Source organism: Pongo pygmaeus, chromosome 10 (assembly GCF_028885625.2).
Source record: "Pongo pygmaeus isolate AG05252 chromosome 10, NHGRI_mPonPyg2-v2.0_pri, whole genome shotgun sequence".
In the NCBI taxonomy this organism is placed as follows: domain Eukaryota; kingdom Metazoa; phylum Chordata; class Mammalia; order Primates; family Hominidae; genus Pongo; species Pongo pygmaeus.
The window spans coordinates 27,064,383-27,080,392 of record NC_072383.2 but is presented as its reverse complement, the minus strand read 5'-3'; the positions used below and the strand labels follow the sequence as shown (position 1 = coordinate 27,080,392).

General features: G+C 37.0%; 1 protein-coding gene across 6 annotated transcripts in view; it reads right to left on the bottom strand.

Moving 5' to 3' along the window:
- Nucleotides 1-16,010, bottom strand: part of RASSF8 (Ras association domain family member 8) — a 119,765-nt gene that overhangs the window by 50,036 nt on the left and 53,719 nt on the right. The window lies entirely within an intron of this gene.

Sequence of the window (16,010 nt, the reverse complement as noted above, 5' to 3'; positions counted from 1 at the left end):
ATTAAATTTATACAGTCTCAAATTCTTTTAACTATAATTCATCTACACTATTCCCAAATCAACTATAATCTGTCCCCTGCTTTACCAATGACATAGTTCCAACAGGTTCACCAAGACCCCGGTGCTGCGTGGGCTTTCTTCATACTGTTTCCTATTTCCTTGCACCATCTTTGATGTCCCCAGAGCATCTGCACAGCTGACGTTCCTCACAGCCACTCCTCTGTCCTGACTTCTACATCCCGTTTTGCGTGGCTTCTCCCACCCATCTGGTCATTCCCCTCTGTCATCTTCTGGGCTGCTCTTTTTCAGGCTAACATTATTGAATTTCTGGCTCAGTCCTCTATGCTTCTCATTTTATCCCCTCTCTCCCTAGGTGACCAAAGTCACCCTCATGGCATCAACTACTGAAACTACATGTTGATGTGCCTAACACATAATAGGTGCTTAATAAATGTTTAATTTTATTAATGGCTTAATGATTAATAACATTCCAATCTAATCTCCAGGAAATTCTCAGCTCCAAGGCCACAACCACACAGCAGAAGTCTCTTAGCACAGTTGAGACTGGTAACTGGCTGGTTAATCATAAAAGCAAGTTAAAGCAGTCAATCATGAAAACATGAAAGCATTTTGTACATTTAACTTTAACCAGATAAATATCCATTCATCTGCCAATATTTTTAGAGTCAAGGCCAAGTCTTAAGTGAGGGCCTGCTGACCCTTCAGTGTCTTTCTTGCCTAAATCATACCCATGGTGAAATATCAGTGCTATCCAGCTTCTGTTTGTTTGTTTAAACAACGGCTTTACTGAGATATCATTAACATGCCATACAATTCACTTATTTAAGGCATACAGCTTGATAGTTTTAAATATATTCACAAAATTATGGAACTATCACCAGTCACTTTTGGGACATTCTCATTACCCAAAAAATAACCCACATACCTATTAGCATTCACTGCCCATTTCCCACCAAATCCCCAGCCATAGGCGATCATTTACTTCCTTTCAGTCTCTATAGATTCGCCTACTCTGGATATTTCATATAAATAAAATCATAAATGTGGTCAAGAATCATCCATATTGTAGTAAGTATCTGTATTTCATTTTTTTATTGCCAAATAGTATTTCATTGTATCGTTACATCACATTTATTAATTCAGATCATTTGGGTTGTTTCTATTTTTGGCTATTATGAATAATGCTGCTATGAACATTCATGTACAACTTTTTGCAAGGACATATATTTTAACTTCACTTGTGTATGTAATTAGGAGCAGAATTGCTGGGTCATATGATAACTCTATGTGTAACATTTTCAAGAACTGCTGGACTCTTATTCAAGGCAGCTGTAATATTTTACATTCCCACCAACAGTGTATGAGAGTTCCTGTTCTTCACAATCTCACTCACACTCCTTATTAGCTGCCTTTTAAAATTAATATTACACCTATAATCCCAGCACTTTGGGGGGCCGAGGCAGGCGGATCACTTGAGGTCAAGAGTTTGAGAGTTTGAGACCAGCCTGGGCAACATGGTGAAACCCCGTCCCAACTAAAAATATAAAAATTAGCTGGACATGGTGGTGTGCGCCTGTAATCCCAGCTACTTGGGAGGCTGAGGCAGGAAAGCCACTTGAACCCGGGAGGTGGAGGTTGCAGTGAGCTGAGATCATGCCACTGCACTCCAGCCTGAGCAACAAAGCGAGACTCCATCTCAAAAAATAAAAAATAAACTAACTAATATTACAGCCAACTTAGTATGAAATGATATCTTATTTTCATTTTGATTTGCATTTCTCTGAAGGCGAATAATGTCAAACATCTTTTCATTTGCTGATTGGCCATTTGTATATAGATATTTGTCTACTGAGATACTTTGTCTATTTTCTAATAGGGCTATTTGTCTTTTTTACGATGAAGTTCTTACATACTCTAAAAACAAGCTCCTTATCAAATTATTTGCAAATATTTTCCCATCAAAGTTGTCTTTTCACTTTTGATGGTGTCATGTGAACACAAATATTTAATTTTGATGATGTCCTGTTTACCTATCTTTTCTTTTGTTGCTTGCACATTTGATGTCATTTCTAAGCAACTACTATTTAATTCAGGATCAAGAGGATTTATGCCTAAGTTTACGTCTAAGAGTTTTATAGTTTTTCTTCTTACATTTAAGTCTTTGATCTACTTAATTTTTATATACGTGTATATGGGGGCTAACTTCACTCTTTTGCACTTGGATATCCAACAGATCCATGAACATGAGATATCTTTTCTTTTATTTTGGTCTTTAATTTCTTTCAACAATGTATTATAGTTTTCAGTGTATAACTTTTGCAATTTTTTGTGAAATTTATTCCTAAGCATTTTATTCTTTTTGATATTATAAATAGAAATATTTTCTGAATTTCATTTTTCAATTGTTTACTGATAGTATATAGAAATGCAATTAAATTTTGTATACTGATCTTGTATCCAGCAATCTTGTTGAATAGTTCTAACAGGTTTTTAATGAATTCCTTAAGATTTTTCCATATGCAAGGTAGTATTCTCTGCAAACAGAGTTAGTTCTATTTTTTCCTTTCCAATCTGAATTTTTTTTTTTTTTTTTTTTTTTTTTTTTGGAGACAGAGTCTCACTCTGTCACCCAGGGCTAGAGTGCAGTGGCGCGATCTGGGCTCACTGCCAGCTCCATCTCCCGGGTTCACGCCATTCTCCTGCCTCAGCCTCCCGTCCCGAGTAGCTGGGACTACAGGCGCCTGCCACCACGCCTGGCTAATTTTTTGTATTTTTAATAGAGACGAGGTTTCACTGTGTTAGCCAGGATGGTCTCGATCTCCTGACCTCGTGATCCGCCCGCCTCGGCCTCCCAAAGTGCTGGGATTACAGGCGTGAGCCACCACGCCTGGCCCTGAATGCCTCTTATCTCATGTTCTTGCCTAAGTGTCTTGCCTAAAACCTCCAGCACAATGTTGAATAGAAATGGCAAGGGTGGAAATCCTTCTTTCTTATCTTAAGGAGAAAGCATTCAGTCTTTTGGCTGCGTGTGTGTGTGTGTGTGTGTGTCTGTGTGTGTGTGTGTGTGTGTGTGTGTTGTTTATATGCCATTCATCAGGTTGACAAAGTTCCCTTCTATTCCTAGTTTGTTGAGTGTTTTTATCATAAAAAGGTGTTGAATTTTGTCAAATGCTTTTTTTATTGAAATAATCATGTAGTTTTTGTTCTTTATTCTATTGATGCAGTGTACTAAATTGACCTTTTTTTTTGAGACGGAGTCTCACTCTGTTGCCCAGGCTTTGGAGTGCAGTGGCATGATCTCGGCTCACTGCAAACTCTGCCTCCCAGATTCACGCTGTTCTCCTGCCTCAGCCTCCCAAGTAGCTAGGGCTACAGGTGCCCACCACCACGCCCGGCTAATTTTTTGTATTTTTTAGTAGAGACAAGGTTTCACCGTGTTAGCTAGGATGGTCTCGATCTCCTGAACTAGTGATCCACCTGCCTCGGCCTCCCAAAGTGCTGCGATTACAGGCGTGAGCCACAGCGCCCGGCCTAAATTGACCTTTTGTATGTTTAACCAACCCTTGCATTCCTAGGAAAAATCCCACTTGGTTACAGTGTAGTCATTTTTATACACTGCTAAATTTAGTTTGCAAGTGTTTTTTTGAGAATTTTTGCATCTGTATTTATTAAAAAATTGCTGTGTAGTTTTCTCATAAAGTTTTGTCTGGTCTTGTTATCAGGGTAATTCTGGCCTCACAGAATGAGCTGAGACATGTTCTATCCTACTTTTGGAAGAGTTCATGAAGAATTGGTATTAACTCTTGTTAAAATGTTTGGCAGAATTTACTGGTGAAGCCATTTGGATGGAGACTTTTCTTTGTGAGGAGATCTTTATTCCAATGAGATACAGAAATGTTACTCCAGGCTGGGCATGGTGGCTCATGCCTGTAATCCTAGCACTTGGGGAGGCTGGGGTGGGAAGATTGCTTGAGGCCAGGAGTTCAAGACCAGCCTGGGCAACAGAGCAAGACTTCATCTCAATTCAAAATTTAAAAAAGGAAAATAATGAATTGTTATTCCAGTACAAGTATTTCCTCTTCCCAGTTTTTGTGTCTTTATTGTGATACATACTATGTAAGGCAATATATACGTACCTTACAAACCCCAAAATAAACCATTACACTTACTACTTTGTAGATTTGACTATTAAATAAATGAGCTGAGGTAAGTAAGAATGGCAAGCATATAGACAGAATTTGCTATGTTAATCTTATTTACCATTCTTTGTTCTCTTCATTTCTTCCTGTGGATTTATCATGTGGTATAATTTCCTTATTCCAATACATCTTTGCATCACCTATCATCTCCTTTGTGTTGGCGTTATGAAATATATTACATTTCCATCTTTTGAAAACTCAACAATCAAATCTATACTTTTTTTATAATTTCTTTTAAAATCAGTTACTAGAATAAAAAAAGAACAAACATGCATCTATACTATCTTTTGTAATTAACTAATTACCTTTCCTGTTTTTTGTTTGTTTTTAATGCAGATTCAAATTACTGTCTGGAGTTACTTGCTTTTATCCCAAAGAACTTCCTTTAGTATTTCTTGTTAAGATGGATCTGTTAACAACAAATTCTCTCAAGTTTAGTTGATCTGGAAATGTGTTCATTTTGCATAAAATTCTTAGTTAAAAATTCTTTTTTAGCTTTTTGAAAGTCATCCCACTCACTGACTTCTGATTTTCATTGTTTCTGATGAGAAGTCAGCTATTAATCTTAATGTTTACTTTTAAGCAATAACACTTTTCTATTGCTGCTTTTTAAGATTTTCTCTTTATCTTTCAGCATTTTTACTATGATGTGTCTCTGTGTTTATCTTACTTGGAAATTGTTGAGCTTTTTGAGTGTATAATGTTTTCTATCAAATCTCAGAAGTTTTCAGCTACTTCTTTTAATTTTTTTATTCCTTTTTCTTCCCTCTCTCCTTCTAGTACTCCCATTACATAGGTTCAGTGCCCTTAATGATGTCCGTATTTTTCTCTGAGGCTGTGTTCATTTTTCTTCATTCCTTTTTCTATTTTTTGAATTGCATAATCTCTACCTATCTATCTTCAGGCTCATTAGTTATTTCTTCTGCCAGTTGAAATCTACTGGCTGGGGGTGGTGGCTCACACCTGTAATCCCAGCACTTTGGGAGGCCGAGGGGGGTGATCACCTGAGGTCGGGAGTTTCAGACCAGCCCGACCAACATGGAGAAACCCTGTCTCTACTAAAAATACAAAATTACAGGCATGTGAAGGTACATGCCTGTAATCCTAGCTACTCGGGAGGCTGAGGCAGGAGAACTGCTTGAACCTGGGAGGCGAAGGCTACGGTGAGCCGAGATCACGCCATTGCACTTCAGCCTGGGCAACAAGAGCATAAAACTCTCTCAAAAAAAAAAAAAAAAAAAAAAAAAGAAAGGAAGAAATCAACTATGGAGCCCCTTTAGTAAATTTTTTTTAGTTATTATACTTTTTACTCTAGAATTTCAATTTAGTTCTTTATAATTTTTTTTATAATTTCTATCGCTTTACCAATATTCTCAATTTGATGAGGCAGTGTATCATATCTTCCTTTACTTCTACAAGCATGGTTTCCTCTGACCTTTAAGTTTTTTCTGTTAAATTTCATAGCTGGGTCCTTTCATAATTTGTTGTTTACTGTTTTTCTTGTGTATGGGGCACACTTTCCTGTTTCTTTGCATGTGTCAGATTTTTGCTCAAACCTGGACATTTTAGGTAATGTATTTAATCAATTGAATTTACTGAGACCTCTCCTCCCTCTCTGGGCTTGTCTTTGTTGCTTTATTTGTTGAGTAACTTGACTATTTTGGGAAGTCTATTTCTCCTGCAGCGTGAAGCCTTTGGTGCTGCTCCTCAGAGGGTCAGCACTGGGCATACACACAGTTACCAGGAATGACAGTGTCACGTCAGCAGGACTCTGTCTCTTTCCCTTATCTCTCTTTTGCCTCATCTGGTATCCCGCTCAGCTTTGTAGCTCAACTAATTCCCAGCTGATTGCTCTATTGTTTTCAACAATGTTCCAGAGTATAAATTGCTTCATAGTCTCATCCAAATAAATTGGGGGGTGGGGTTCTTTGGCCAGACTTTGAGGTTTGATCTGACTCCTCAAGAGGGAGCACTCTTCTTAGCTCCTTCTCTCATTCTCTTTTGTGAACTAGTTGGCCTATGTTTAGCCTACTGCTCTTAAAAGAAGCTAGCAGTGGGCTCTTATTTGCTTACCACCAAAGCCTCTCTTGTTTCTGAAAGCATCCTTAGGCTTGAAGTTCCCCACACTGTGCTTCAAATAAAATCAGTTCCTTTGGGGAGGGTTTTTGGAGTTCTCTGTTCTTACAGACTGCTTCTCTCAGTGGGCAAAACCTCTCAGCCACTGCTCTGGGGGATGGGTAGGTGGAGCAGTCTTTGGTACTCTTGGCTTGCCTTTCTCAGGGTTGAACTTCTCTCCCTTACAAGCAAGGTAATGGCAGATTGAGAAGCTGCACAGACCTGCACCTTACAAGCAAGGTGGGGTGAGGGCAATTAGAGCCCCAGTATTCTAGGCTTGCCACACCTGGGGTAGAAACTCTGCCCTATGTGTAGGGGCTGGGTGGAGGAAGAGAACCTCTGACCACATTGGCACACTCACCAGGAGTTTAGCCTCTGTAACTTAAAGCTGGAGGGGATGATAAATGCTAGCAGTTTGCTCTCCCAGTGAAATATGGTATCCCCTCATTGGGATCTGTAGAGCCCTTAAGACCTAATCACCTCATAAAGGTCTCACCTCTTAATACTGTTGCAACGGCAACTAAATTTCAATGTGAGTTTTGCAGGGGACAAACATTCAAACCATAGCAGAGTGGGTCATAGCTCAAGTGCAGGACTTGCTGTTCTGACCAAGTTTTAGATTTTCTTAAATATGTGTTTCTTCATTTGTTGAGTGTCTGTAGGACAGTTTCCAGTAATTTTATTTTATTTTATTTTTTGAAAATAGTTTTTACCAATTATGTTTGTTTTGCTGTGGAGCAGGTCTGTGCAACTTCTCAAGCTGCCATTTTCAAAGGGGAGCTCCGGTTTCTGTATTTTAAGTATAGAAAGAAGGAAAAGCTTTTCGAAGTAATTGGAGTAAAGAATTCTCCTAGATTTTTACATTTTATTCCAATAGTTATGATAAACAAAAAACAAATACTGCAACTTTACAAAGTGCTAGGCATTGCCCTGAGTGCTTAGAAAATATTAATATATTTAGTCCTTCGTAAGATACACATGTTGTTTTACTTTCCTCATCTTATAGATGAGAACATAGGCCCCAAAAGCTTCAGAAATTTTCTCAGGTCACACAGCTAAGTGGAAAAGCAAGGTTTAAACAAAGGAAAATTAACTTCACAGACTGTATTTTTTTATTTCACTTTTTTCCCTAGAAATAGATACTTAAAATTTGGTTCATAATGTAAGTAAATTTTTAAGTCTGTTTTTACTTAGTATTAAATGGTAGTGTTTTTTTTTTACCTTAAATATTGTTTAAATATAATTTCCAATGGCTGCATAATTTTGTTCCATATTGCCAATTTACTTTTCACTTTTCACAGCAGATAGCTTAGCTCATGTCTCATTACCTCCTCACCCACACTGAAAACAATACTCTTTTAAAAAAAAGTTTCAATCTCTTTGAAAAGTGTTTTCTCTTATGGTTGGTTTATTTTATATTTACATTCTATTTTTACATTTGTTTCAGTACAAAGTGCAGTAGTTTCCTGGAGATGCAGTAGCAAATTACCACAAACTGGGGGAGCACAAAAACAACAAAAATTTTCCTCTCATAGTTCTGGCGGTCAGAAGCTCAAAATCACTTTCACTGGGCTGAAATCAAAGTGTCAGCTGGGCCAGAGTCTGTCCAATGGTTCCAGGAGAGAAACCTTTCCTTGTTTTTCAGGGTTTGGTGGCTTCAGGTGTTCCTTGACTTGTGACCATGTCACTCTAATCTATGCCTCCACAGTCCAACTGCCTCATCTATCTTCTGGCCCTCTACCACTCTCCTGTAAGGACCCACCAAGATAATTCAGAGTAAGTCCCTCTTCTCCAGATTTTTAACTGATTTATTTTGGTATATACAGTAATATTCTCTATTTTGCCATATAAGGTGACAAGAATATACTTGAGATATACACCAAATGTGATCCTTAGCACATTCATTTTCTTTCTATTACATCCTAGACAAATGCCATAAAGCTGCAAATTTTAAGCTGTAGCTCTGAGGCACCTCAGAGACACATAGTTTAAAAATCATTATCAACCAATCAATATCCAGAAAAATTAATTCCCCCTTATAAAAGAATAATCTAAGTCACAGTTTAAAATACAGCATTAAAATCTATGTTTTTGCCTAATCCAAACATTCCTTTAAAGGAAAAATAACTCCTACTGGGGCTACAAAATGACATAATAAAAAATAGTAATAATTTTTTAAAATAACATGGTACCCTTCTGCAAAGTGATAAATCTTCTACAACCAGGAATCCTTTTAAATTTCAAGATTTAAGTCAATTTAGTTATACATACACACACACACACACACACACAGACACACACACACACACAGTGTGTATGCCCGAACTTCCACACAAGCCTGTGCCTGAAGAACATTTATGTTATTTAGTCTGTTCTAGGAGCTATAAGAAAGTTTAGATTTTGTTGCACCAAAGTTATTTTAATGGCTGTACTGTAATGAGACTACATTTTTATTTAATATATAATTTCATGCATGCAGATGGGTGCTGTACCTATTAAGGCAGGCAATTTGGGAAATACATACTTATTTATTTTTTGCTCCTTCTCAAAATATATTTGAACTCCTCTTTTAGAAATTGCTTCTGTATTATTTTTTATAGTCATATGGTCTTTAAAAACAGCATTTCTAAACTCACTCATGAGCAAAACTTACCTCATGTGACATGTTTTTGCTATTACTAAGATTATTTTGAAAGCATATAGCACAATAGAGTATACTCTGTACTGCTCATACTGGAGACACTCTCCAAGGGACAGTTATGATCACTCCATAATAACCTGAGCCAACTAACTCCTCAGTCACCTTTGTGGAATCCATCCCCATGCCACCTATGACCCAAAAGACCTCCTCTAAATGCCTGTTTGATTAAAAGACAGCATACCACACCACTTCACCACTATGGCTGAAGCAAGCCAGGTGGAAGTCAATAATCTCACTTAGCCATGATGCATGGGAGGACCAGATTTACCAGAATTTAGTCCAGCTCTTGAGAAAAGCTTACTGGGCAAGTTTGGATGCATCAACTCAAGCCACTCATGAAGCAGTTATTCTAAATAACTTATCTGATTGCCAAGAGGCCAACATCAGACATTGGGTCTGGGGCTGTATCAAATCTGCCAATGTACTTCCTCATTGTAATGACTCCTCTGGTGGGCAGGTAATTATCCCTGGTTTGACCCAGTATTCATCCTCTTTCCTCTGAGAGTGGCACGGGGCACAACAAGAACAACATAGGGTCACCTACACACTCTTTCTGCTGGTTCTCACAACTATGTAATTGCTGGTCAGTGATTCCAAGTTGTAAGTGTTGTTTCCTTACAACTTTATCAACCTCTAAGAAATTAAAATCACATTCTATGGTTACTAATGCTGGGATCCACATTTGGTTTTATAAAAATTCCTATTTTTAGTTTAGTTTTTTTAGTACATGAATTTTATTTGTCAATAAAATTGTTAAAGTGACATGTTAGAAAATTTCAGTCTAGTTATATAATGTAAAGAATTTTTAAATTTAAAAAATTGATTTATTAAAAAAAGGTTCTAGAGCTATTTCAAAAATAGTTTAAGAATAAAATCTTCATAGGCAGCTCCAAATTTGCTAAATTTGCTACACAAATTTAAACGACTTGCATGGCATTTAAATTTATATTCTAATGGACATAGCTAAGAAACATGATTAAATGAAGCAATCCTTTAAAAAAGTAAACAAAAACCGGTGTTTATAGTGACAAAGAAATTCTCAAAGATTCATCTCAAGAACACAGATATCCTCCAATGAAAAATATTAATAAATGTTAACAGAAGTTAATAAATCAGTATGTCTAACAATCCATATAACTCTTACAGACATTTCAGTAGAAATGAAATCACGCGATCTCACAAAGTGTCGTAGCCAATGGGAAAGGGAAAGGGTTTTTCACCATGAAAGATTTTACGGGTGGTGTGGGCTATTAATGATTGCCTCTGCTCCAACTTCAACCTTTTTGCTTGTTTTATGAAAATGGATCTGGACCCTTAAAATACTTTTTCCTAGATAGTCACTCCATGTGAAGTTTTGCCAAGAGAGGGCACTAGTGAGACACAGGAAAGGGCAAGAAGAGCGGCTTTTGCTTTCTGGGGTCCTCCTGTGGCATGGGGGCTTCCCCAGTGTGCAGGTCCTGCAGCAAATGCAGTTTCTCCTGTGACCAACTCCTACAGTGTACAAGAGCCAGCAGCAACCAGCAGGTTCCCTCAACACTCACCTTGGGTGCGTTTTTGGTAGAGTGCCCCTGGCAAGACACCTCCCTAGTAAGGTGGATTACTGGTTAAGTTCCATCAACAAGGTGACTTCTCTGCTTTCCAGTGAGCCTGAGCCAGGCCCTCTTCAACATGATATGGATCTCAGTCCCAGGGGGCCTCTTCTTTGGGTATTCTATCTCAGCCTTAGTAGTAGTAGCTCTTAAGTTCATATTATATAATATTACATCTGTTAGTCTTACATTCTTGAGAGTCTCTTCACCTCTTACTTATCAATCTCTAACTTCCAATCCCTGGTTATATTTATAGTCTTTTATATTAAACTTTCCCTATTCAAATTATCATGCAGTCTCTCTCTCCTGATTGGACAAAGATTGATATCCAATTCCAGCAAATGAATGTGCAACAGAAAGCACTATTTTCTAATTCTTCTTTGTGTAACTTAGGATAAATATTCCTACTTATAATTAACGATATTGATATAAAGACAAAAGCAACCAAAAAATTTTTTTAAAAAATATTTCATTTACTTATGGCTAAATAGCTTTTTATTCCCATATGAAAAATCAAAGAAAACCAAGTAAGAATGTTTCCTCATTTAATATTATTCACATATAGGAAAAAAAATTCCAGTGGAAAGTACTAAAAACATGAAGCAAATAAATTTGTGGAAAAAAATACTTGTCTAGTTTGTACACAGCAGATAAATGAAAGAATTAGGTCAATTTTACAAACCACTAGAAATGAAAAGAAAAAGATCTCAACTAATGAATGAGCTTCAGATGATATTTTCATTATCTACCCTGTTTTGTTAATGTGAGTAGAACATCACGTAAATAAACATCTATACAACAGGACAGATGAAAATCAAGTAACATTAGGCAAGAAAAAGAGGAAGAAGACAATATTTTCACACCTTATGAAATGGACTGATGTGGATAACTGCCAACAAACTATAATTTTATAAGCAACTTAAACTCTGAAGGAAGTCTGTTGATTTTTAGAAATTTTATATTTTATACTTAGAATTACCTAAAAACAGTTTGCCCACTCAATATAAAATCTGCAATTTATAAAGCTCTTTCGCACAGATTCTTACATGTAGATAACAATATCAACAAAAAAATCACTCCCCTTCCTGTACCCCAGATTCCAAATTGTGAACTTCCAGAACAGACAGCAAAAATGTGCATATTAAGGTAACATGGCAAGAAAAAATCTGGACATGAGGGCTACACTTAAAGATTATTGGGAAGATCTTAAAATCTCAGGCCAAAGGAGAAGCTAATTCTTTATTTAAAGGACCACTATAACCAAAGCAAAAACAGCAAAGCAAAAGCACCGGTTATTAGACTTTAAAACCAGGGAGATTCATTTTATATAATCCAGAAACAAAACAAAAACCAACCAAACAAATAAAAAAAAACCCCCAAAAACAGCCCTTAATAACTCCAGAATTTTAAAAGTTTAAAACAAACAAAAATGAATGAATTTCCCATGCATTTCAAGGGAAAATCAGCTCTTCCTGCCTCTAGTTAAACAAACTCTTTATAGCTGAAGGTTCTGAGTCTCCAATTTTAGAGATTATGACTGCTTGACAGGCAAAATACAGGTTAAAAATAAAGATAATTAGTGATTTGGTAACAAATTATAAACTCCAACTGGCCACAAGCACTTGAAAGTAACCATTAGTTAGAGTTAGTGGGGTCTGTGATCATGTGATCACAGAGTTATAGAGAAGTGCCGCCTTGTGTTCTTAAAGTATGCACAGCTTTATTCTTATCAATAAGGAAAAAAGAGAAATTGTATCACTGAACAGGCAAAGCAAACCTGAAAAAAAACATTGCTAATCAGTTATTTTCTTTAATTTCATTAATTTTTCCAAAGCACATCCAAATCAGCATTTCTTACAACACAATAATAGGTCTGCTAACTTTAGGTATTCTGTTTTCTTATTCTAACATCACTATAAAAATAAGTAGGTATAATTTCTGTTTCTTTGCAAACTGAGATAAGTAACTTCAAGTATAATCTTACTTAACTTTAAAGACATACACAAAATATAAGCAGTTTTCCACGGCCTCACACATTAATTTGGATTAAATTTCACCTCAATCTCTTTGCTTGTCAGGTAGCCTATCAACGGAAAAATATTTTGACATAAACTATTTTCTATTTCTCAGCTCTGTGTCTCAGATTTCAGAGGAGAAAACTGAAGAGAGCATTTTCTAGAAACGTAAACACTAAGCAGCAGGCAGGAAGGATAATTGATTACTGTCAGTTTTTTGTGGTCTTTGGCTCAAACATTCCAACCCTGATCTCCATGACAAAGTGCTCCTCAATAATCTTCCAGTAGGTGCAGCATCTTTTACCAAGGGATCAGTAGAGAGCCTAAAATACCTTTTGACCATATATGGATTTTTTTTTTTTTTGAGACGGGATCTCATTCTGTCACCCAGGCTGGAGTATGATGGCACGATCTCAGCTCACTGAAGCCTTGACTTCCCAGGCTTATGATCCTCCCACCTCTGCCTCCCAAGTAGCTGGGACTACAGGCGCACACCATGATGCCTGGCTAATTTCTATTTTTTTTTGTAGAGACGGGGTCTCACTATGTTGCCCAGGCTGGTCTCAAACTCCTCCCGCACACCATGATGCCTGGCTAATTTCTATTTTTTTTTGTAGAGACGGGGTCTCACTATGTTGCCCAGGCTGGTCTCAAACTCCTGGGCTCAAGCGATCCTCCCACCTTGGCCTCCCAAAGTGCTGGGATTACAGGCGTGAGCCACCATGCCCAGCCTGTATGGAATATTTTTTTTTTTAATGCTGTTTTCCACTGAAGTATAGTAAGGTCTCAAAGGAAAAAGGACCAAATAAACAAAAACTATAATCCTAATCTTAACAAGTTTTTATTTCCACAATTACAGCCATATCACAGAGTTTTAAATTCAATTCTCAAAGGATTAGCATTTTTGTTCTATGATTAGAATTTAATAAAAACTTCACAGTTTCTGCTAATTATATAAAAAGATCTAATTTCATCATGGCAAACTATGAGTATTGTCGAAATTTGTTTCTTATTTCAAATATCTATTTGAAAAATAATTTTCAAATAAATACATGCTATGAATCCGTAATCAACCTGAAAAAAATTTTGACATGGAGACTTTTACATGCTATTAAAAATGAAAATGACCTGTATTAAGTGCAACTGTCCAAACCAGTCAAGACATACAGAAAAATGCTGTGTGTCTGTTCTTCCTATAAAACATAGCAATAATTTATCTGATTTATTATTTCCCAAAACATATTGGGAGAAAGTTAACACAGACACATTTAGAGCCAAGGATAGCACATATGTTTTATCTTGCCTACTAAGCTTGAGTGTCTGACTGTAGATGCCAAGAATGTGATGCTTAAAAGGATGATCAGGCTCAGCATGAACACATACCATGATCAACTAATTATGTCTGCCATGGGCATAGGAAACACATACATATGTTTTCATCACTAGTATGAACGTTATTAGTTAAAACACATTTGCTGAAGTTTGCTGCTGTAGCGAGTGAGCACCCACTTGGCAAGTCACTGGGCACATGGCACCAGTTGGCTGTGCCTATATCTGCTGTACAGAGGCACTGGCAGCTCAGGCAGGGCACAAGAACACAATTTCACAAAGCAACAAAAGTCCACACTCTCATATTCCTCAAACCAATACCACAGGTCTGAGTTTTGTCCACAAAATATAAAAATGTGCCATTTACTCAGATGGGGTTTAGAAAAATCATGGTTACAAAATAGAACTATTTCATTCTTCCCAGGACCACTCACCTACCTACTAAGTATAGGATAAAAACTGGTAATTGCACTACTAAGAATTTCAGAGTCTTAATTTAGACCTATTCAACACTAGCCACATTAAAGGAAAAAGGATTGTTTTTATCAACATGAAACTTAATGACAAAGTATACATATATTAGAAAAACATCTTTAAAAATTTAAAGCTAGTTAGAAAATGCTTATGATATATAACCAGTCTGAATAAACAATATAGGTAAAAGTAAACTTGGTCCTTTTATTATTAAAAGAAAATGAAGTTTTCAACAGCAAACAAGTTGTACGATATTATTGGAATGATAACTCCATGATCATGATTTCTAATGAAGAGGCCTGGCTACTACCCAAGTGTTATTACTATGATTTTACCAGGTCTGAGTGAATTTGATGGAAAATACTAAAACTAGAAGGACACAGGATTTAAAGAATCAGCGGACTTGAGTTCACAGCACCATATAATACTGAACTCCCTTAAGCTCATGGAGGCTCATTTCTTCATCTATAAGAATATCTCTGTGGGTTTGCTGTAAGCAATTAAAATACACTCACTACTTAAAAGTGTCTTATGAATTTTAAAGTACTGTCCCACCAGGTGGTGGTTATCACTAGAGAAGCCACATTTTCTTATGGTTTTACTGGATTACTAGACTTGAATTACTAGAAATGAGAAAGAGCTGGCAGGGCAGTCTTGCAGACAGCGAGAATACAGGCCTTTTTATTGTTATTGGACAGGACTGCCAATAACAAAGGATCCTGTGGAAAACACCTGGTCAGTTTTTAACTCTGGGAGATATACTCTCCTTTATTTTGATTCTATAAATTTGAATGTAGGAACAGAGCAAGACAGAACAAACTGGCACAGCTCTCAAAACTCACGTGAGGCCAGGTGCAGTGGCTCATGCCTATAGTCCCAGCATTTTGGGAGGATGAGGCAGAAGGATTGCTTCAGCCCAGCAGTTCGAGACCAGCCTGGGCAACAAAGTGAGACTCCGTCTTTACAAAAAAATTTGAAAATTACCTGGGCATGGTGGTCTGTGGTCCCAACTACATGGGAGGCTGAGACAGGAGGACTGATGGAGCCCAGGAGTTCGAGGCTCCAGTGAGCTATGTTCATACCACTGCACTCCAGCCTGGGCAACAGAGTGAGACCCTATCTCAAAAAAAAAAAAAAAAAGAAAAGAAAAAAAGAAAGAAAAAAGGCCTCACATGGAAGGAACATCATGCCCAGAAAAAACAAATCTGGATACTCATCACAGGCCCACATATTTTAAAAATTCAACTCACATAATTAGCAATGATATAAATAATATATGGCTATAGTTATGTTTAGGTGTCACGAGTGATACACTGGGGTATGGGACTGGATGAGGAGATGATGTCTATTCCTCCGTTTTCAGAAACATAGGAAGCTCTTTATAGCCACTGAAAAAAGGCTAAATAATGACAGTTCACACAACCAATACTCGAATATTCATTGCCAGTTACACTGCTATTTGAGGAAAAAGAGGAGATTTGGTTTTCTCACTTTTTAAATATTAAATGCCTGAGAGCTTTTGTTGTATCTGTTAAATTCTTACTATATGCCGGGAGATGTTCTAAGT